General features: G+C 33.9%; 1 pseudogene; it reads right to left on the bottom strand.

Annotated features, from left to right (window-relative positions):
* Positions 1-12,877: 12,877 nt before the first annotated feature.
* LOC149578723 (potassium channel KAT2 pseudogene) lies at positions 12,878-13,848 on the bottom strand (annotated as a pseudogene).
* Between the last annotated feature and the right edge of the window lie 9,590 nt (positions 13,849-23,438).

Genomic DNA, 23,438 nt, shown 5'->3' with positions numbered 1-23,438 from the left:
AGAACATTTTCCTTTTATCATATATAGTGCATCATTACCAAAGCTTACACTAATTCCATCATAATATTTCAAGGTAATGAACTTAATTTTATCTCAAGTCATGTGATGTGAACACCCAATGTCAATGATCCATTTTTCATTCTTGTTCACACAAGACAATAGTGCAATTGCTTCATCCTCATTAGGTTCATCCTTCATTGTAGCAACACCACTAAACATCATCATGATCATCAATTTCATCTTTTGTTTCCTCCTCAACAATATAGTAAGACCTCTTTCCTTTGTCTTTATAATCTTTTTTTTCTTCATCTCTTCTAATTTTGTACTTGTCACCACCTCTGTAGTTCTTTACTAAAAATCTAGTAGCAATATGACCAACCTAATTTCAATTGAACCATATGATAGGTAACTTACCATTGAACTTGCCTTTACCTTTGTGAAATATCCTTGCTAATAGTGCTTCAATTTTTTATATATTCTCCTCATTTTTATCACTGTCACCGGACACATATTTTGTCTTTTTTTCCCTTCCTTTTATTAGGTTCCTTCAATAAAAACTTATCTTTGAAAGTAGACTCAATACTTTTAGGATTTTAATTATCAAAATTAGTGATCCTACCTACTAGACCTTCAAGATTTAGATCATTCCTTGGCATACATCTTAGATCTTGTATTGTAGAAATTCTAATAGCATACATGGGCAATAGTTTTCTCAAAACTTTTCTTATAGTATAATGATCTATTTTACCTGTAGCTCCTCTTATTTCATTAACAACATCATTTATCCTAGAGAAATATTGAGCAATATCCTCACCTTCTTGCATTCTAATATCATTGAAATTACCTCTGAGACTTTCAACATTGGTTATTAGAACATTCTTGTCACCTCCATAGATTGTGTGTAGAGCATCCCACATTTTCTTTGCATAGTCACAAACTTTCATGTCATCAAACTTGTTATATCTTAGAGAAAGAAATCTCTAGCATTGCCTAGTTGTGTTCTTTCTTCCTTTTAAGATCTTCAATAGTTAACACTCTAGTAGGATCAACATGCTCAATAGAAATGGTAGATTGTGCATGATCTCTAAGTCCTCCAAGGTGTAGCTTCATCAGACTTTCCATGCAAAAATTTTATCTCTATTATGTTGGGTATCTCTCTTTTTGACATCTTGATATTTGTCCTTCTAGTACCTTCAAACTAGTCCTCTTAAGTGGATGTCTCTGATACCAATTGTTGGAATTCTTTTGAATAACTGAGAGATGGGTGAATCAGTTATCCATGGTTCATATGTACAATTAAAACTTTTCAGAGATTAGTGAACCCATTAAATTTTCATCATGCATGCATCCATTAGATTATGCAATCCTTTTGAATTCACCTTAATCCTTTTTAATTCACCTTAAGATGGTTTACCATGAATTTTGTACCACGAGCTCAATAATCTTATCTTCCACATGGTTCACATAATCCAATAAATCAACCTTGTTGGCTTAGATTCATCAAATTCTCAATATTTCTAATAATGATGACACTTGACATTAATTGGCTTCTGATGCTCAACACATACTATGTTGACTGGCGCTTGACATCCATTATCAAATCACTCAGCACAAACTAAAGTTGACTGGCACTTGACATTTTTTGGAAATACAATAGGAAAGGTAAACTTTTGAGGGGTAGTGAATTAGTAGTTTAAATTTGGACCCACAAAACTTTCCCCACATGTCCATCTCATGGAATCAATGAGTAAAATGAAATAATATATAAAGAATATATGTAAACATGTAAGCATTCACACACATGACACCAAATATGATTACCTAGAAACCCTTCAAGTGAGAAGGAAAAACTAGGTTGGGGATGAAACTTATAAATCTTCACTACTATAGTAAAAAAGTGCATCCAATGAAGGTTACAATATTTTGATCATGAGTCATGATCTATGCTATGAAAGGTTTACCCTATTAAAGGCTTACAAAGATTGTTAGGTCTCACCTTGTTAGAGGACTTTAACTTATAACTAAGTAAGAACTCCATTAAACGATTCAATATAGCCTATTAAGACTAATCTATTAAGAGATTTTGACTAAAATCACTTATTAGAATGTCTCAACTTTGATCCTACAGTTAGCACTTTCTTGCCTTATAATAGATCACCTCTAAACATTTGTCTTCTTGATCTATCTCAATCAGATGTCTCTATGCTATATACTCTTCTTTATCCTCTATTCTCCTCTAACTAATTTGAAAATTCAATCTCACTTCATAACTTCTAACCCACCACAAATTCTCTATTTGTCCATGCAAACTTCTCTCTTCACTCCATCAATTCCTTGATCTTAATGATAATTTAGGGTTTTTTCCTCCTTAAGAAGACTTGGTGACTTAGAGTTAAGTATTAATCTACAGCTAAGATTCATCTATTTTGTTGCTTACTTCTTCCCATTTTATGATTGGCTACATGTAATTACATATGGAATCAAACTAGAGATTTGTCCTTATCTCTAAAATATCAAGATTCAATCTTAAGTGAGCTCAAAAATGGTTTACATAGTTGTTTGTGCCATTATAAATAAATATGTCAAAATTTTGTCACTCGACATCTAAATTCTTTGATGCTCAACATGCACTAATCTTTCTACTACGACTCAACACTTGCATTACTTGACATACACTATTTACTCAGCTCCTATGTCACTTGACATATATTTTCTACTTTGCACTTAAGTGACTCAGCACATGAGTGGTTTGGTACTCACTATGACTCAACTTGGTCTATAATTTTCTTGACATATGTTACTTGTTCACAATGAACTACGCAAATAAATTAAGTGTGTTGACACTCACTTATCAAAAGCAATATGTGATCAACAATCTTCCACTTTGACATGAGTGTCAAAAACACTTGACTATATATTATCATTCTTAATCTTATGAGAATAACATGTCTCAACTCAGCTTATATACAAAACTTTAGATTTCAAAATTTTTCAATAACTTAGATACTTTAAAGTTTGATAACTCCCCCTAAGTTGATATGTTTATTCTATATCCAAAATTGGGTACTCCTATTGAGTAAATGTGTCTTTGTTGATACACTTTGACTTCATGCTAATTATCTTTCATCTAATACTTCTTGTATTTTGATGCTTTCTCAAAAATATGTCTCCCCCTTTATCTTATTTTACCCCAAAAATCTCTCTCTCACCCTTTTTATTCGACTCTCTCCCAAAAATAGATATCTCCCCCTTATTAACACTTCTATGAATGGGCTACACATTGATTGTGTGTTTGTCTAGAAAAGACTATAGACATCTAATATCATCTTAAGAGCCACATGCCAATTCTCACATGCTATATCAAATGAATTGATTTGTATTGCAAGCTTGACAACAAGGTGAACTAGACCATCTAAGGTAGAAATTTTGGGGTTTTTCTTTAGTAGGGTTTCAACATAGCCTACCTCCTTGTGCATTATTTCCATATGGGTGTTGAGGTTTGCTTGGATGCTAGTCAGTTTGGCCTTTATGTTGGCCTCATTTGCTATCAATATAGCTAACTAACTCTATGTTTGAAGTAATGTCCTAAAATACTTCTCACTCTTAGCTAGATTTGTTGGTAGTCTTACACCTAATGTAGAGATTTAGCTCTCTAGACTCACAATGTGATATCTTGTCTCTTGGGTGAAGAGTGTTAGATTGCATAATTTTGTGTATAATGAGAATATGTTCTCAAGTACCTTCTTTGCATCCTCAACCTTAGCTACCAATGCAACTTTTGTTAGTGATATATGATCAGATATTATCTCATTTACTTTGTTTTGGAACATCTTTCTTGTCCATTCAAGTAATTTGGCATTTGTATCCAAGTCTTCATTACTAACCTTCCCCACTATATTTGTCAGTTGATTCATTAGTGGCTTAGTTTCATTTGGAGTTGGCAGACTAAGTGCATCTAAAATATGTCCTTGATGTCTTGAGGTGCCTTCTTCTACCTATGCTCCCTTCTAAACATCTCCATATTGAATTACTTCTTCTTCCTTTTATGAACTCAAGCTTGGCATTGAGATTTTCAATGGGGCAACATCTATGCTTGGCTTTTGAAGAGTATGAATTGATAGAGTTCCAAATACTAGGAAGGTTACCAGAGGTTGGATGGAAGTTTTCTCTTTTAGTTGAGGTGTCATCTCACTCTCTTTTGGATTTTACTATTCTTCCACAATGACTTTACTTGCACCTTATCCTTGTGTAGCAGGTATAGATCAGTTTATCTGACTTGTTTTTATAGTAGCAACTTGTGCTTCCACTGTGCTCTTTTCTATAATATCAATCTTGGAAATTTTATCAACCTTATTTGGTGTGGCTTTTGAGATCTTTACCAAAGTTTGTACATTAATGACTAGAGGGGTGATGCAAGTTGGTTCTTGTGTATTCAAATTTTCCCTTACAACATTAGTCACTGATTTTTGTAGCTCATCCACACTTACCAAAATAGGATTATCACAAAGTTTGGCCTATAGTGTAGATTGATCTAAGATCTTCTTCAAATCATCTTTAGTGAGGGGATTAATGTTCTAAGGTGATAGTTTAGAAACATCTTTGATAGTTATTGTCTTAGTAGTCTCACTTGTGACGTAGAGAAATGACACTTAGAAATTGTGTGTCTTACACACTCTATTCTTCTAGCTACTCAGGCTTAGCTTTTACCTTGTCATCTTAATGCTTTTCAGTTCCTCCTCCAACTATGTTACCTTTACCATCGCCTCCTTCATCATCTTTTACTTCAATGGGTTCTTCCTCTCCTTCATTTACTATTGTCAACCCATAAGTAAGTTTTCACATCTAAGTGGTCTTCTTGACAACATGCTCGATATTGTGTTGCAAAATGTAGAAGGCTCTATATTTAGGTACAAATCTAATTAAAAACTTCTTCACAAGCTTAGAAATTTGTGCCTTTGTTAATTCTAGCATCACTTGGGTTAGAGATGTTTCCATTATCTATTTCTCCAAGTTTAAACAATAGTTCCATTTTTGTTCAACTCTATCATATAGACTCTTAGGCATTAAGTTGGCAATTTCTAATGGAGTTGCCTTTAATTTTTCATCATGGCATATATGGCTTTCTCCACTTTTTTTTTCTCTACTTTACTCAATTTATCAAAAATTGACATGACCAAATAATAATAGGTCTAGACTATTTCTAACATTTTTACATTAATTTTCAAGATCTGAGAGAGAATTATGACTCACCACCTTAAATTAGTTGTTGTCATCTGATTATGTTTTCTCTTCATTAGAATTTGCCTATGCCACATACTTTTTTCTTGGTCTCTTTTGCTCTTAACCTCCTTGTTCAGTTTGTTTTTTCTTCTTCTTGGCCTTTTGTGTAGTTTCATGGGTGTTGGCTCTTGTAGTAGGTGCAGTGGGTTTAGCTTGTCTTGGTTTAACAATTTTCTTAGCCCTTGCTGTAGGTTGTGCCTCGGCCTTCCTCTTCTTTGGCTCAATAGGAGTAGGTGATTCCTTAGCTTCTTCTCCCTTGGCACTTTTAGTTTCCTCTTCTTTTTGATCTCCTCCCTTGCCTTGTGTTAGAGTTAGAGGTGCTTGTGCTTGGGTTTCTTCTTCATCTTCATCCTCTTCTTGTTCTTGTTCTTCCTCTTCCTCGACACCCTCTCCAAACTTAGCTTTCAACTTCTTTACTATCTTATCCTTTTTCTTCAAAGCTAAAGCAATCTCCAATTCTATGATAATTTTGGATTTTACCATGTCATAGTCTCTAAATACCTTTTCACTTTTTTCTACCTCTTCTAATAGTAAAGTTGTGATGGTTGCAAAGGCTTCATCCACATTTATTTCATAATCAAGTGGCCTCAGCCATCTTACTCTTGGTGTAGCAACTTGCACAAATGAATATTCAACATCCACAAGAAAACATACATCATTATAGTGTTTTTCAACTAAGGATACTAGTATTCTTAATCTTTCCTTCATTTACTTCTTCAAGTCTTCAAAGTAGCTTATCATTAGAGATTCAAAATTCTCTCCTAGATGCTCAATATAGTCACCAATCTACATTGCTACTGATCTGTTGGTTTTCCATCCCATAGTACCAAATGAGGGGAATGTGTTTTGCACATAAAAGAATATAAAAATGAAAATTGAACCAAATTTGCATTATGCACTCTTAGTTTTCCTGATTGCTCCAAGGTTCTCCATCAATTGTTGTAATTGTTGTTTAGCTAGATCATGTGTATGATCTTTCTTTACAATATTATATCCCACATCTACAACTATATAAGGCACACTGATTAATCTACTAGATTGATAGAACTTTTTTAATATTATCCTTACAAAAAAATTAATAAGAGGATAAGTGATTTTATCTATTGTCATGCCTCTTTTATTCCAGACAGCTCCAATGTTCTTCTCAATCACTTCCTTAGAATCACTTCTCAGTGGCTTAGGCTGATCTAGGGTTGGGTAACTAGTAACCCTATGGATTATCCTCCTATTTATTTTAATAGGTCCATTTTCCATCCATAATGAATTATCATGGATTCAGCTAAGCTCTATCCTTATCTACATTGTCTTTAATATATTAGGAAAATCTAGGGCTTGTGTCAATCAATTTCTCTCAATGATTTTGAACTCTTCCTTCAAAACACCATTATCAAAACAAATTTTATATGTCTCCCTAATCTCCATGTCACCAATGCTACTAATCTTGTAGTTATAGCATTTTCTTACATCTTTCACCATTATTACATTTGGCAAAAACATTAATAATGCACCAAAAGGGTCTTTCTTATACACAATGTCAGGAATGAATTTGAAAATAGGTTTCTTGAGATCATTACTTACTAATTTAACATTCAAAACTTCCTTCCCTTCTACATTCTTCAAACTAGATGCCATAATGAGAAACTAGGGTTTACAAAATTTTAAACTACATAGCTCAACTCTTGATAATTACCTTGTAAAATCTGAAAAATTGGTGTAGAATCACTACTTAGATGTATTTCTATATTTCCGTCTAATTTTCTCACTCTTTCTTGAAAATGAAATGATGAAAAATGAGTTAAAATTAATCAAATACCTTTTGGAAACCATACAATTAATGTTGAGTGCTTACATAGTTGTAAGGTCAGCATCAACCAATTTCAAGCTCACTCTACATCCATTGACATTTCCATCACTCAACAACCACTATGAGCTTGCCATCAACTAGCTAGACTGCTAGCTTGGCATCTTCTAATATCACTTAGCACACATAGCAAATATTTCATGCTTGGAGACAACATGAAAAACATAAAGATTTATCTTGAATGTCTAACAATATCTTGTATCTTTGTTCATGCTAATTTAGTCCTTTTAGTACAAGCTTCCTTTCAAACTAATATGTGATATAATCTTTGACTATCAATCCCACATACCTTTATATTGCCTAGTTTGATGAGGTGCGATCACCTGACCCATTAGGTGAAGTGATCCCTTCTCCATTTGATGTGTTTCAATCATCCTTCTTTTTCCATGTCTTATTCATTTCATTTCTAATGTGTTCAACATCTACTTTTCCTTTTCCTTTGTCAAGCTCATATCTTGGTGCTTTTGAACTAGTTGAATAATATCTACTAATGTAACCAACCTTCAAATAGATAAAACATGTGGTTTGACTTAACCACCTTTGATAGTTACCATTGAAGTGTTTCCTAATAAAATTCTCAAGAACATGTCCATATTCTTGATAATAATGATAGCTATATCTTGCATTATAATCCCAGTTATAAGAGTTGCTATTGTCCCTTACCTCTATTTGATTGTGTGATGACCACATGGGTTTTGATTTGCATTCAAAAGCTCTATGTCCATACTTCTAATAGTTGTAGCAATATCTTTCAAATTTTTATGCATGCATGGTCCTAGTTCTACATTCATGTGTCTGATGACCTTGCTTGTTGCACTTATGGTAGTGAATCATGCTCTTATGATTGACATTCTAATTTGTAAACTTGCTCTTGCACACATTAGTAGTATGTCCCTTCTTATCACAAATATGACATGTAGGTTTGGAGTTCTTACCTTCATTGTTCCTTTCTTCTACACATTTGGATGACTTTCCTCCTTTAGTGCTAATGTACCTTATCCAGATGTATCATTATTGGATTTAGGGGATCTCAATAATTGCTCAAAGTATTTGATGCCTTTATTTGGTTTGTTGAGACTTTCAAAAAATTCCTTTTCCCTCTTTAGATCACTTTGAAATTGTGTATTCTACAACTTCAATGTAGTTATATCAATGTCCTTTAAATTCAACTCATGGTTGGCATTCATCATTTGACCTAGAGTATCGAATTGCATGTTGGAAATCTTGGTTAATTTTGATTATTTCTCTTCTAGTATGTTGGCCAAAATTCTTTTTTCTTCTTCAATCATGGTTTTGTCTTCTATGTCTTTCTTCTTTTGTTCAACCACTTCACATAGTGCTATAGCTTTTGATTCTTATTCTAATTTGATATTTATGATTTTCTTAGGTTGGGCTCTATTCCTTTCCATTAGATCTACAACTACTACATCAAATTCATTGGAATCTCCATCTACAAATTTATCTTAGTAGTGTCTATCTCTTTGTATTGTGTCTCATTCTCTACAATGGCAATTTCTTTCCTTTTATTCAAGGATTTCTTTAGTTCTTCTCTTGCTTCATTTAGTTGATGTAGTATGAGATGTATTTCAATCCCCTAGTTCTCAATAGTCTTTCTCAACTTGTAGACTTCCATTTCAAAATCTTTCCTCTAAGTTGTAAAGATTCTCTTTTAGAGAACAAGGCTTTGATTCCAATTGTTGGAAATACAATAGGAAAGGTAAACTTCTAGGGGAGGTGGGGGGTGTGAATTAGTAGTTTAAACTTAGACCCATAAAACTTTCATCGCACATCCATCTCATGGATTCAATGAGTAAAATTAAATAACATGTAAAGCATAAGCATATAAATCATGCAAACATGTAAACATTCACACACATGACATCATATATGATTACCCAGAAACCCTCCAACTAAGAAGGTAAAACTAGGGTGGGGATGACACCCATAAATCTTCACTATTGTAGTAATAAAGTGTATCTAATGAAGGTTACAATGTTTTGATCATGAGTCATGATCTACCTTGTGAAAGATTTTCCATGTTAGAGGCTTACAAAGAATGTTAGGTCTCACCTTGTTAGAGTATTTTACCAACCTATTAGAGATGTGACTTGTTAGAAAACTTTAACTTAGAACTAAGTAAGAACCCTATTAAAGGATTTCATATAGCCTGTTAGCATTACTCTATTAAGAGATTTTGACTGAAATCACCTATTAGAATGTTTCAACCTTGATCATGTGGTTAGAACTTGCTTGCCTGATAATAGATTACTTCTAAACATTTGTCTTGTTCATCCTTCTCAATCATATGTTTGTATGCTATATACTCTTCTCTATCCTCTGTTCTACTCTAACGAATTTTTCAATTCAATCTCACTTTATAACTTCTAAGCCATCATGAATGCTTTGTTTGCACATGAAAACTTCTCTCTTCACTCCTTCACTCCTTCAATTCCTTAATCTTACTGATCATTTAGGGTTTCATCCTCTTTAAGAAGACTTATTGACTTAGAATAAGATATGAATCTATGACTAAGATTCATCTATTTTTTCATTTAATCCTTCTCATTTTTTGATTGGCTACATGTAATTGCATAGGGAATCCAACTAGAGATTTGTCCTTATCTCCAAAATATCAAGATTCAATCTTAAGTGAGCTCAAAAATGGTTTACACAGTTTTTTGTGCCATTACAAATAAATATGTCAAATCTATGTCACTCAGCACCTAAAGTCTTTGATTCTTGACATGCACTAATCTTTTTTCTATGACTCACCACTTACATTTCTCAGCATCCACTGTTTACTTGGCTCCTATGTCACTCAACATGTAATTTCTACTTGGTACTATTGGTGTTTTGAAATGTTATAGGTTTCAAATTACCCTAATGAGAACAAGACACATCTAGGGCTAGCTAACTCCCATCTTTAGCATGTCATTTCAGACACTGGTCCAACTATAAGGCTAGACCCTTCTTATACTTTAGGCTCTACAAAACCTAGGTGGGTGGACCTTAGATTCAATTATATGGTACCAATACTAAAACATATTCCTGAATCCATTAATAGTAGATTTAACCTTATTTTTCCTAAAGACTCATGCAATATAACTAGTCAGTGCCTTATCCATTGGGCAATTCTATGAATCAAATACATACATATGGATACCTAAGACATATTCATATATTTAGATATATGATCTATCCATTCACCTTGTCAATAGACATCTATCTTCATAAGAATTCTCACTACTTACAAATATCCTCCTGATGAAACCTGCAACCCTATCAAGGTAAATAAAAATTTACTTGGCTCTTTGTTCCAATAGCAAACTTATCCTAACATACAACCTTAAGGGATTACAAGTGAGTGTAAGCTCTTTGTTCTTAAAGACAAAAAATTGTAGATAATAGAGGGAGGAGATGAGAATTAGAATGAAACTAAAGAGATTTCTACTCAACTATATTCATTTCCTTGAAATTATAGATTCATATGCCTTAAATTAAAACATAGAAATGCCTAACAAATTAGAACTAGTTGTATTATCTTCACTACTACTATCATACAAGAGAAATTGCTGAAGAAAATGTGGTGTCACGGTAATGAAAACACATCAAAACTAGAACCATTGGTCTCACAGATCTAAGAAAACTCAAGATTGGAACCCCTATGATATCACAACGTGAGTCCTTTTCTTCAAAATTGGAACCCTGATAATGAGAGAGAAAGAGAATGATATAGAGGAATGAATTCCTAGATCTATTGTGAAGATGACATGTGTCCACTTGGAAAGCCTCTCCTAGCAGTGAAAATAATCTCTCTAATCTCTCTCTGCAACTGGTAAATCAAATCCTCATCATTTGGCCTCCAAAAGTACAAAATACCCTAGATATTTAATGAGAATCATAACTACTTTTGATGCCAAATTTGAACTCAATAAAAAAGTGAAAAATTAGTTAAATGGTCTTTAGAGGCACAATAAACTTATAAAAATCAATTTTTTCCACAATCAAGCTTTTATATCTACCTATTAACCAACCTTGATACTCAATGTTGAAATCTACCCATTCTATTGAGAATGCCCTAGAAAACATAAATCTACTTATAACTAGAACTAGAGAGCACCTGTGCAAAATCCAACCTCATATTTGGAAAATTCATTTCCTCCCAATTCCAATGGTATATTGAAGTGCCTATTTTGGCTAAAAATTTCCCCTATGGTGGCCATTTGAAAATTGGGCTCCCAACCATAGCTTTCAAATTACATTTGGAAAAAATTTTACCTTTTCCAAAGTTAAAACTATAGAATAAAATCCAAATTTATTTAAAAATTTCTGACCTGCACATACTTTTCTGGAAAAAATATTTAAAAATTAATCTTTTAAAACTTTGTTTGAAATTTCTCTCACTTCTCAATCTAGGTCAAACCTTGTTGACCACCCTCACCACATGTCAGCACTAGATTGGTTCATTTTTTTCTTTGTCGTCTAACCCCTTGAATAGGTGCCACATGAAATCATTTCATTCATACTCTATTTTTCCATGTCAGCATGTCATGTCACCATGCCATATCATCAATCATTGTGATGCTATCCTAGTTAGCATTCCACCATGTCATCAGTGACATAACAACCTCATGACACATGTCACTCTCTACCATGTAAGCACCTCAAGAAGCATGCCACATCTAAAACTTCTACCACATGTTAGTTCTTGACTCATTTACCTCACCACCAACTCACTACTACATGTCAGTTTTTTATTGAGTCACCATGTTGCTATGTTAACAGTCAAGAAACTTTGTCTTGTTGGCATGGCAACCATTGTTGGATCTACCATGTGTCACCATCTTGTGCATCAAAGATATTTTCTCACCACTACTTTTTTAGGAGGTCGCTAGCCAGAATTTCAACTTTCTAAGATGCCACCATGTCACTACCAGTGAGATCCTCCCATTTTCTAGTGGTGATATGGTGACCACCAGAAACCTCAAATTTTTTGTCACTTTTCTTCCAATGATCTCAACTTGCATTCTAGCTCAAAATGTATCCAGTTGCCTCTAGCTGTCAGTGACTAGGTTGGCCCACCACACAGGCCACATCTTGCAAAAGCCTTTTGTCTTGTAGACACTTGTTTATTGTGTGTGGTAGTATTTAAAAACACAAGAAAGTGGTTCCCTCCCCAATGTGGGATAAATCCTTATAACCCTACTCTATTCTTCTTTAGCAACTTCTTTATGAATATTGTCCCTTTTCTTCATCCTAGATGTGGACTTGATCTTTTTCTTTGCTTCATCAACATCTATCTTCAGATTCACTCATCATTAAAAAATATTTTGCAAGTGCATCCATATCAATACTGTCAATTATCTCAATTTTTGTGTCTTAGAATTTTTTTGCATTTGCTGCTAATATTTTCCTTATTCCATATTGTCTCAAGAGTTTCAATTTAGTCCCATCATTTCCATATTTCATAGATGAATATGGAGTAGATAAAAATGTCGTAAAAGCTCTACATCAATGGGAGGCATGAGAAGTAATCGTAAGAAATCACTTAGATATGGTAAAAAACCTACAAGTTGAGCACAAAATGGCTTAAAAACTTGGCATAATGGATGAACATCAACCTTGAACTCGGAAGCACCATGATTGGAAAATGTAATATTTCTTAAAGGAATTTTGGTAAAAAGTAACTGGCCTAAACTACTAGCTAAGCTTCACCATAGTTCCAAGAAATCCCTTTTAAATTATTAGTTGTGTATGCAGAACATTGAATGCCTCAACAAATACTATAGAAATAGAAACTTTAAAATTCACAAAATACATACACCCAACTTAATGTATGGCAAAAAGTGTCACATAGATTAGCCTTGCACATCTAACCCAAAAGTAGTTGAACCTTATATCTTTTTCAAGCCTCATGAAAAGGGCTTTCACTCTCCTCAAGTGCCAGAGGTAGAGCATGTTAAGCAAGCTGAGTGCTATCTACTTTGGATTGTCTATTATGGTCTATGAATTCTCATCAATGTATGCCACAAAGAATTTGACAATAATTTCAATGGTAAAAATCAATGCATCTACAATAGTGCTAGCAATTCAAAGCTTCCCCCATCTGTGTACACCAATAAAGCCTATCTGGAATGGATATACCCATGCATAGTATGCAACCAAAGCAATAAAAAATGTCTCGTGAGTAGAATCATATGGAAGAATTATATATTTTCTTATACGGTTCTGAATGTGGTCTCTTCCCCTAAGAGGAGGCAATAATAGACTAGAAAAATGGTAATCAAAGGCATGATCTCCTTTCTATTTTTCTATGTAAAATTTAGTCACAACCAAAAGTTATGCAATGAGTTGTGGGTATCATCTCAATATTCTCTTCTACCAACTTGAAGTCATTTGCTAAGAAAATAGTGTAGTCCCTATTTTATCCCATGTGTTTCTTAGTCTTAGTTTTTCTTTTAATCAATTCTAAAAATTGTGAATTTGTGTCTGGAAGGCCTGCTAGTTGGCCTTAAAAATTGATTCAAAAAAGTAACTAGGCCACGAAAATCAGCATGAGTGTTCAATCCTACACACTCTAACATACTATAAATTCTTAGCCCATGAAGAATTCCTGGTCAAAATATTTTAATCACCAAACATCCATACTTAAATTATCCTGCAGGCAAATAGCATTAAAAAAGATAAACTGGGCTCGGGTTCGACATTATAAACTAGGTTATTGATCACTTGGAGTTCTAAAAACTAGGATTTAGGTTCTTTACCATTCAAAGGATAAGAACCAATAATTAGGGCTTATTACAAATAATAGGATTAATTTGGTGAATTTCTGAAAATAAGTAAGAAATTTTTAACTAGGAAATGTGTCAAAAAGTAATTTTTGGTAAATTGATGAATATAAGAAAGTATGCATATGGATTCATCATGACTTGAGAATTTCCATACTTCAAGGATTTCTAGGACACAATGTGATTGTATAATCCATTTAGGCTTACAGATCACAAGATCAAAGTTATAACATGCCAAATAGGGGTACAAATCAATCTAGATACCTTAGTCATAACAAAACAATGTAAACTGGTTTTTTAATCATGTTAGCAAACTGATCAAATAGACTTTTGATGATCTTTAAATTGGAAAATATGAATTTTCTAACCCCTAGAATACAATGCAAAAAGAAATTATTGATTTGGGTCAACTGGATCAAAGGTATAATTGGTCAAATAGGGCTTCCCAGAATTGTGAACTACACAAATGCATGAAACAATTAATGACCAACTTTGAGGGGTTTGAAACCTAGTCAAAAAAAATTAAAATGGGCTAAAAATTGAAAAAAATGTTATTTAATATGCACACTAAACATATCCAAAGTGGTGGGTCATGAAAAATTCTTGGGTAAAAGATATTCAATGACAAACTAGGCTACTATATGCATTTTGACACTAGCTCAAAATGGGACTTCACCAAATGATTGGGGATGTCAAAATAACATTGTGGATCACATGCATATGTTAAATGAAAGGTGTCAAGCCACTCAAACACCTAGGCCTCAAACCAACAACATGCTACATATGCATAAAAAGCATCCATAGGGCATTGATTCTTCAAAATTTTCAATATGTGACTGAAAATTGCATGGTCAATTTTTACTCCCAACAAGTACTTGAGTGCCTCAGCACATGAGTGGCTTGACACTCAATATGACTCAGCTTTTTCTATGATTTTCTCAACTTATGTTGCTTTTTTGGCATGAAGTAAATAACTTAAGTGTGTTGATAATCACTTGTCAAAAACAATCTGAGATCAACAACATCAATTAAACTTTACTCGACCTACACTATTTCACTTGACTTTCACTAATATTGACTTTTCTTAGCTCCAACTAATTTTCTACTCAACTTACACTAAATTTGCTTGGCACCTATTGTGCAAATTGTCAAGCTTGGCAGAAAAACTTTGTTTAACTTTTTCTTCTAAACTTAATCAGTGCAACCAAACTTTGTAACCTTAAGTAGATTATCAATGCACTATAATATCACTGTCTTAACTAATTCTTGTACTCCATTTCCATATCAAAACTCAACCTTTCCCCTAGGTGCTATTGTTACCCCCATTTTATCAAATCTTCTTCATCAATAAAAAAAATGATAATACTTAAATCATATAAGCAATTGTCTTACGAGCAAGTAGCAAGTTTGACATCAATGACAAAATAATGATTAAAATGCATTTATCATACTTGTGTCAATATATTTTCAGCAATATTCTAATCAGAATATCTTACACATTGATGAAGATAGTTCTACTTTAGGGGATTCCTAACGTAGTTAACTTTTGTAAAGAAGAAAAATAAATAAATAACCAATCTTAGACATATGACCAAAGTTAGCCTATTATTCAAATATCTATATAATCAAGATGTATGAAGTAAAGGAAGCTAAGAAATATTTATTGGCTTTGGCATTGTTGTCAAAGAGGGAGAGATATACTATAGAGGGAGAGAATTACTAAACATGAATACATTTGAATATAAAGAATTTAGAGAGAGTTTCTTAAATTGTATGGATGAGAATAAAAATAAAAATAAGGATATTGGTCACTCATGCAAGTGAAATATTTTGGATTGCATGGTAATAAAGACAGAGACTATATTCATGTACTTGTGACATTTTAGGGTGTTTCCATCAATGCCAAAGAGGGAGATTGTTAGAAAGTACAATTAGAAAAATTGGTGTATTACAATTGATGTCAAATCTTCTTGATGAGATATGTTTCTATTTGATCTAAATGTCATATCTATTTGATCGATTAAGAGGCCTTGTAAGATTTCTCATAACAAAAGCACCTAGATGAAAGATTGAGTTATGAAAAGGATGCTACAATGGACCTTTGATTAGTTAGACTTTGAAAAATAAAGTGATTCTTTAAATCATGTAGAATAATTCAAGAAATGTTACTTATGTAAATCTTGACTGAGAAAGAGAGTAAAAGTTCAAGGAATTTTGGATTTTATTCTAAGTGATGTTATTGTGAACCAAGCCATATTAAGTGCCAAGAAAATGAACTTTTGAATGATCATCAATATCCATCAAGAAAAAAAGTTGATGCTAAGATAGAAGCTCAACAATGACTAAGAAAATTAGTGATGACCATGTTTCAAAACTTAGTATTGACCGAGAGAGTATTTTGGATGCATATGATAAATCATGATATTCTAGCTGACTTAATTAAATTCTTGGGATAAGGAAATGGTGTTGAAGATAAGATTGATGATTTGGATTATTTAATTTAAGGATAATTGTTGGTGTAAAGAAGTATTTACTTATTACACTTACTTAAGTTTACTTAGGTTAATGCATTATTTAATTATTTTTATTTGTGAGACACTTAGGAGTTTGTGCACCTTTTTGAGCTGTCATGTAGACAACATAGGAGTACACAACTCTATTTAAGCACATGGTGTCTACAACATTGTTTTGTGTGTCTCACCCTTGTAGGCTTATCCTCACATCATCGCACATACTTTTGTGCTTAATGGAGGATAACCCATATCTGGTGGACATGTGCTTGGTTGTATGACACATCTGGTTGTATGATTACAAGGCATTCTAGATGTATCTCAGAGGCCTTTATATATAGGCACTCCTAGTGTACTTTGGCATTGCACATTACATGGAATATTGATGACATTGTCATTCTGATCATACTCTCTCTCTCTTTGGTCTACTGTGTGCTTGTGTTTGAGTTCTTAGTTCTTGGGTGAATTTTGCCCTTAGGAAAATTCTTACATGGTATTAGAGCATAGAGACTTTCTCATCACATAGCCATTCGAGACCATGCTTGCTTCATCACCTCAGCCTAAATCTGGAGTGCTATAGAAATTGAGAGCATCTAGAGCTAGATTTTACCTTGCCATTGCATCCAAAATGTTGAATAGGTGAAAATTGACTATAAACTCGGCTACCTTGGCTCAAAGTCGACCATGAGGAAAATTTTTTTTTGCAAATCGAAACCTAAAGGCCTCAATTTTCAGTATGGGTATGATTTTTTGTAGATTTATTTGATTAATTTTAGATTTGCAAATTTATTTTCTTCTTTTTTTTTTAATTCCATCAATTTTTGGAAACAAGCAAAGAAATTGACAGAAACAAGCAAAGAATTTTTTTTTAACAGACCTGGGTAGTGACACCCCAGATCTATCATTTGGAATATATTTTATTATTTTATCATAGGCAAAATTATTCATTTTGGTGTGCTAGCCATGTACTACAGCAAGATCAATATTATACCCCAGCCAACTATCTCCATCGGTAGGTAGCTCAATCCAAACTCCCAGTGGAAGCCTTTTACAATGGAGTTCTTTGTTTTGTATTGGGTGCGCCTTGTTTAAAAACAAAGCACCACCCTTTCCCACTACTAATGTGGGACTAAGCACACAATATGGCACCCAAAAACTCCTCAGATGCCTGGTGCCCTCAGTAATTTTAGGACATTGCACTTACTTGCACCGGCAAAATTCTTCGGTGTGCGCATTATGAAATTTGGACAAGTGAATCTCATATTCCACCAAAGTTAAAAATTCTCCCACCCATGATCTATTGTTTTCCTACACAAGCAAGGGTATTTTGATGTCAGAGATCTAGAGACATCTTTTGAGAATATTTTGAGATCCGGCATCGATTGTTCCTCCCAAGAAGGTATCGAGTTCGCTGTGTAGGTTTTCTGACATTCCAATTCTATTTGAAGCTTTTCTATCAAGGCAAGTTCTTTTCTTGCCCAGCATACACACCCACAAATCTAGCCTCCACCTTCACTATTTCACGGCACCCGACGGTTTGAAAAACTCTAGCAATGAACAAATCTGGCTTATCCTCACATCATTGCACATACTCCCATGCTTAATGGAGGATAACCCATATCTGGCGGACATGTGCTTGGTTGTATGACACATCATGGTGCTGATTATGAGGCATTCTAGATGCATCTTAGAGGCCTTTATGTATAGGCACTCCTAGTGTACTTTGGCATTGCACATTACATGGCATATTGATGACATTGTCATTCTGATCATACTCTCTCTCTCTTTGGTCTACTATGTGCTTGTGTTTGAGTTCTTAGTTCCTAGGTGAATTTTTCCCTTAGGCAAATTATTACAATAATATTAGGTAATTTTTGGGCAAAAGTTCCCTCTTTCCAAGGATTGAATTCAAAATATTTAAACCCACCCAATGAGTACAATATTCAATTTCATGTTATATTTCAAGTTCTAGAGTCATGACAGAATGGTATGGTCCTGATCTTACAATAAATCATGTATCAAAGGATTGTCAAGTGAATCAAAAAGTGATAAGATGCTATAAGGCTCCTATTGGTTGAGTGATTAGGTTTACATGACATCATAAATGGTCAAAGGATCATAATCCATAGAAGGGTCTTGCCCAATGTTATGATAGTAAATGATCATGAGATCATAGGTGTGACAAGAATGTGTTTTGTTGCCATGAGGGTTGATGATCATAGGATCATGAGGTTGACTTCCTAGGTTGCTAATTCTATGAAGGGGAGTGTTGTTGTATGAACTTAGAGTCATAAGATTGTAAGGTAAGGAAGGGGTGGAGGCCAAGGACATGACAAAAGATAGTTAAACTATGATCATAGGATATCAAGGGTTATTAATATGACTGCCAATATTATGATGGACTACAATCATAAGATCATAAAGGTTAGAACAACCATGTCTATGACATGACAATGGGAGAATAACGGTACCACTATCTTATGCCAGGGTTGTTATCATACCATCATTCTATATGAGATCGTAGGACTAGTTGTTTTCAAAGGATCATAAAGAGATTGTAAGATCATAGAAGTCAGTGTTATGAACAAAAGGTGACATGAGGGGCTTTGACCATAACTAATGCTCATAGTATCATGAGTTTCAATATTGACCAAAATATATAAGGAGCTTCACTGACCAAGCTAGAAAAGAGGGGTTGTCAACCAATTAGGTAGTAGGAAAGGTATAGAGCAATAGTTTAATATGGTTGACCTATGCTTTTCTATCTGATTTAGAAAATTTATGATAAACTAAGTAGCTCTTTGATGATAGATCTGATCTTTTTGATCTCCTCACCTATTGATCCATCTACTTAGTAAGAAGATTAATGGTCATTGTTCCTATCCTCTTAGAGATTGTTTGGTGGATAGGTGATCTTCTTGTGTCTAGATTTTCACTCAGGATCAGATCTTTTTAATTTTTACATTAATAATTCTCTATAGATTTGAAGGAAGTTGTTAAATTTTATCTTAGAGTAGAAGCTATCTGAGTTATGCTTACACTACAAAATCAAATTTTGTAATCTTTCTTAGGGTTAGCTCTTCTCTATTTCTCTAATATTGCCCTAGCATACTACTATAAATTCCCTCTTTCATCTCTGAATTATATGACATCATTTGTTTTCTCCTTTAGCCACCGATGCATTGTTTAAACTTTATCTACCTCTTTTTGATGTACTATGGATATCTATAAACCTATATTTATGTATCTCTTTTGACCTATAAATGATAAGGAGTGAATCTCTTCTTCGTTGTGTCACTCATTTGGTTATCTAATCTATATGTGGCTAATGGATTAAAGCAAGTATGGATTTTTATATCTTTGGATTTTCATGATAATTGTACTATGCATGTATGGGTAGAGATTGGTTTGAACACACTATTTTGGTGCATCCTCTCCTTAGAATAGATTAGATAGTTTGTTTCTATTCATTCCTCCCCTTTTTTCCTCTCCAAGAGCAGTCTAGGTGCATCCTAATTGCAAAGGAAGTTGATCTTCTCCAAAGACTTGGCCTCATTTCTCAAGTCCCACAACTTGGAGGTTGTTTTCATGTTTCACAAGGTTGTCCTTAGGTAAAAAATTTTGGATCAAGATGTAAAATTTTGTGACAACAATCTTTGGCACACCTGGTGGGACTATTATTAAATATTCTAAGTTTACTAGCATCAAAGAAAGATTTCATGTTCGTGTTGAGGAAAAATTATTGCCTTAAATATTAAAAGCCATTAAGAGGCTCATTTGTTCAAGGTACTTGGCAACTCTGAGCTTCAAGCATAATTTGATTTCTAGACCAAAGTTGATGTGATTCATTCCTAAGACATACAAAAGGGAATATTTTAGATGTGAGTTATAATACCAGGAGCTTTCATTTTCTAATCCAAGAAGAAAGGCTAGGGTATCCTTAGCACTAGTTAAGAGTGCAATACTAACACATACCCTTGTAAGATCTATCTCCACTCCTCCTATTGTTAGATCTTAGCCTAGAATATCATCTGCTTGTATCAATAGATCACTTGCTTGCATGCCTAGAGCTCATGCTTTCACCACCTTAAATGGTGTAAGTCCCCTCCTATTAGCCCAAAGGCATGACATACCAGTATCATCTCTAAAAGATATACCTAAGTTTACTAATGAAACCTCCATTTCTCCTGTTGAGCATATTCAAGAGGTGTCTAACATCTACAATATTCATGGCATCACTAAAAATGATGTAGCAATCAAGCTTCTAGCCTCATCCTTAAAGGTGAAAGGATTACAATGCTATAAGGGGTTTCCTCATAAATCTATTGCTGATTGGGTTGGGTTAGGAGAAACCCTATGCAAGCATTTTGAAGAAAAAAGTGATCACCTATCACTTTTAGAATAATTGACAACTATCAAGAGGGCACCCCATGAATGTATGATTGATTTAAATTATAGATTTTAGAAGACATGGGATAAAATATCTACTAAAGTGAAGCCTTCCCCTGGTAATACATTTTTGTAATATCTCAGAGCCTTCAACAATGATATTACTACCACTCTGTAGTTTGTGGGAGGGCATACTCTACCAAATTCTTATGAGGTTTCCATAAGAGAAGAAAATATCATGATACAAGGGAATTTAGCTCCAAGGCCCCCAATTCCTTTCTTCCTTGGCATGCCCAATCATTAGCCTAATGTAACCCCTATTCATAATTCCTCTATAAGTCAACCTCTTACTATGATCCCAATAGCCTCTACATCCTCTAATGAAGTTGATAGGATTGGAGCCATGATGCAAGCATTGATGTAGAATCTAGATAAGAGGATGCAAGATCAAGAAAAGAAGATGGAGGACATTAGTGTAGTGGTGCAAAAAAATGGGTAATGAGTTGCTAAGTATAAAGAGGTAGAAAGCTCAAAATAATAGACCTTTCCAACTCTAGAGTCAAGGTCCCATTCCCAGTAGATCCCTAAACTAGAGTCATGTCCCATATAATTAGTAGAGACCTATTGATCACTCTCATAATCAAAATAGACCTATCAACAACCCACAGACTACAAACACCAACCTAAATAGGGATTTAGTCCCTCATAAAAATCTTGCACAAGATCAAGATTTTTTCCCTTATTGTAACTACTTGTATGGATACTGCATGTGTCAGAAGGTAAAATCTTACTTGGTATCAATAGTACTAGAGCAAGAAGCTTCCCAATAATACTATGCTAATAAACATATTGATATTTTTTAGTAGGATGGTTGTTCTTTCATGAACCATCTGATGGAAGAGCATTCTAATCTAAACAAAAATCCCTGAGCTTATAGTACTAGGAGCAATAGAAGAGTTGTTGAAGATGTTACTCCTCCTCCTCCTAATCAAGCTTCAACATCAAGTGTAGAGCCTTATGTAAAAATATTTTCCCAGCAACATAATGTTATTCAACCTCCTAATGCTCCTTGATAGCAAAGAAAAAATGATAGTAGAGGAGATGTGAATGACCCTCAGGTGGTTCCATCACAACCTTCTACATATGCAGATCCTAAGGTTTCTACTAGGTCATCTAATACATCTTTTAGTGTAGTAGATCAAATGAGGAAGACTAATGTGAACATTTATACATAGAATTTTGTTACTGCTATACCATCACAAAAGAGGCTACTAAAATAGAAGTTGGAAAGCATTCAATTCAGATATTGGCCATCTTGCATGGAGAATGCCACAAGTTTTGTCCAACCATTAAAAAAGGTAGAAACAAGTAAAAAAGTTAGACCTCCTTGATTTTATGTTTCTCTAATTATAGGAGATAGGATAGTCCACAAATGCATGATTGATTTAGAAGCTAGAAGTTCAGTAATGCCCAAATGTGTTGCTAATATCCTAAAAATGAAATATGAACCCATTGTTAAGGATGTATTGTAGTTAGATGGTAGTGTTGTCAAAACTATGGGAATCCTTAGGAATGTTGAAATGGACTTACATGCATGCCCTATTTGTACTATAGTCCAATATATATTAGTTGTTGACGTCAAACCATACTTTAGTCTAATATATATAAAAAACCTTAGAGACAAGACTTGGTACTTATTATATATTAGAGAAAATGCTCTTGTCCCTAACCTGATGAAGAATAAAGAAGATAGATATGGGACATGGAGTATGTACTTTAATGGATCAAGAAATAAATATGGGTTAGGGGCTAGTGTGATGTGGGTTTCTCTTGCACTAGAAAGGTAGTACTACTCATTTCGGCTACAATTTAGTTGTACTGATGATGTGACTGAGTATGAGGCATTAATTTAGGGTCTCTTACTTAATCAAAGTAGAGGAATTCAAATCTTAAGTATATATGGAGATAGTGAGTTGGTGGTTAATCAGTTGAGGAATCTAAATATCACCAAGAATGGTTTTCTCATGTCTTATAAACATAGAGTATGGGATTTTCTTGAAAATCTCAATGCATTTAATATTTGAAGCATCCCCAAGAAATAGAATAGACATGCTAATAGACTTGCAATAGTGGGTGTATCTTATGATGTCCCAAAGAGCCTTGAAGATGAAAAGAGACAAAAGATTAAAGTGGTGATTAGACCTATTGTCCCTGCTAATAGTATCAATTGGCAGGTCTTTGAATCTAATGCACAAATTGTAAGTTTCTTGTAGAATGAAGTAGAATTCTTAGATAGAAATCAGCCAAGATTACATGACCAGTATGTTGATTAAATCATCAAACTTAGCTCCAATAAGTTTCCTAAGGGTCTCATTACCTTAAAGAGTGTCTTCAATCCTAATGAACAAGAAAGGGATAGAGGCATGAACCTTGCTACAAACAAAGATGATCATATGCTAGTTGCAGTTGTTGATGGAAGGATGCTAAACATGGGGAAGGTATGTTTTGAAAACAAAACAAAAAAAAAATTGTTCATCTATGTCAAGAATTTGATGATGTATTTTCTTGGACATATGATGATTTAAAGGGTTTTGACCCAAGTTTGTTTCA

Source organism: Cupressus sempervirens, chromosome 1 (genome assembly GCF_028749045.1).
Source record: "Cupressus sempervirens isolate cs-2001-9-10 chromosome 1, ASM2874904v1, whole genome shotgun sequence".
NCBI classification, from domain to species: domain Eukaryota; kingdom Viridiplantae; phylum Streptophyta; class Pinopsida; order Cupressales; family Cupressaceae; genus Cupressus; species Cupressus sempervirens.
The sequence above is the reverse complement of the archived record's forward strand: the minus strand, read 5'-3'. Positions and strand labels throughout refer to the sequence as shown.